This window comes from Orycteropus afer, unplaced genomic scaffold (genome assembly GCF_000298275.1).
Source record: "Orycteropus afer afer isolate SDZICR_OR568_19922 unplaced genomic scaffold, OryAfe1.0 scaffold00008, whole genome shotgun sequence".
Classification (NCBI taxonomy): domain Eukaryota; kingdom Metazoa; phylum Chordata; class Mammalia; order Tubulidentata; family Orycteropodidae; genus Orycteropus; species Orycteropus afer.
In genome coordinates this window covers 12,502,687-12,504,695 of record NW_006921595.1, presented here as the reverse complement: position 1 = coordinate 12,504,695, position 2,009 = coordinate 12,502,687, and positions in this window count along the sequence as shown.

Below are 2,009 nucleotides of genomic sequence, written 5' to 3'. Positions count from 1 at the left end.
AACAGAACTAACTGAAATAAAAATGGTAATATCAGGATACTATGAAGAACTGTACTCCAACAAATTTGAAAATTGGAAAGAAATGGACAGATTTCTAGAAACACACCACTTACCTAAACTAACACAGATGGAGGTGGAAAAGTTGAACAGATCCATAACAAAAGAAGTTGAACAGGTCATAAAAAAATTACCAACAAAACAAAATCCTGGCCCAGATGGTTTCACCGGAAAATTCTACCAAACATTCAGAGAACTGACACCAATCATACTAAAACTTCCAAAACATATAAAAGGATAGAATCCTCCCAGATTCATTTTAGGAAGCAAGCATAACCTTGATACCAAAACCAGGCAAAGACATCACTAAAAAAAGAAAACTACAGACCAATATCCCTCATGAATATAGATGCAAAAAATCTTCAACAAAATCCTAGCCAACAGACTGGAATAACATATCAAGAAAATGATTCATTATAACCAAGTGGGGTTCATATCAGGTATGCAAGGATGGTTCAACATTAGAAAAACAATCAACATCATCCACCACATAAATAAAGGAAAGGAACCACATGATCATATCAATCAATGCAGAAAAGGCATTTGATAAAATCCAACACCTGTTCCTGATCAAAACTCTCAACAAAATAGGAACAGAAGGGACATTCCTCAACATAATAAAGGCTGTTGCAAAACCAACAGCCAACATTATTCTCAATGGAGAGACACTGAAACCATTCCCCTTGTGAACAGGAACCAGACAAGGATTTACTCTATCACCATTTCTATTCAACATTGTATTTGAAGTCCTAGCCAGGGCAATAAGACAAGGGAAATCAAAGGCATCCAAATTGGTAAGGAAGAAGTCAAATTATCCCTATTTGCTGATGATATGATCTTATACCTAGAAAGTCCAAGAGACTCAGTCAAAAATCGACTGGAACAAATTGAGAGATTTAGCATTGTGGCAGGATACAAGATCAACATCCAAAAATCAGTTGGATTCCTCTACACCAGCAAAGAGATTGCTGAAAAAGAAATAAGGAAATCAATACCAGTTACAATAGCTATGAAAAAATAAAATCCTTGGGAATAAATCTTACCAGAGACACAAAAGACCTCTACCAATTAGAAAAAGAACAGCAAGAAAAGTCGACAGTCACCAGAAGAAAGGAAATAATAAAGATTTGAGCAGAAATCAATTAAACAGAAAATGTTGTTGTTGTTGTGTGCTGGCGAGTCTGACCCAACTCATAGCGACCCCTCCTTGGGTTTCCAAGGCAGTATTACTATGGAAGTAGATTGCCCCATCTTTCTTCTGAGGAGTGGCTGGTGGGTTTGAACCACCAGCCTTCTGGTTAGCAGTCAAGTGCCTTAGCCACTATGCTACCAGAGCTCCTAAACAGAAAACAGACAATAGAAAAAAATCAACAAGACTAGAAGTTGGTTTTTTGAAAAGATTAATAAAATTGACAGACCTTGGCAAATTTAACAAAGGAAAAAGGGAATAAATACAAATAACACAAATAATGCTCATGAATAGGAAGATGAAACATTGTGAAAATCTCAATTCTACCTAAAGCAATCTATACATTCAGTGCAATCCAAAACCAGATCCCATCACCATTCTTTAAGGATATGGAAAAGCCAATCACTAACTTTATATGGAAAGGAAAGAGACCTTGGATAAGCAAAGGACTATTGAAGAAGAACAACAATGTAGGAGGTCTCACACTGGTGGATCTCAAAACTTATTATACAGACACGGTAGTAAAAACTGCATGGTATTGGTATAATGAGAGACACATAGACCAATGGAATAGAATTGAGAACCCAGAAATAGATCATCGACCTATGGTTAGCTGATCTTTGACAAAGGGCTGAAATCCATTAAATGGGGAAAATAATGTCTGTTTAATAAATGGTGCTGACAAAACTGGATATCCATTTGCAGAAAAATGAAACAAGATCTGTACCTCACACCATACACAAAAACTAACTCCAGATGGATC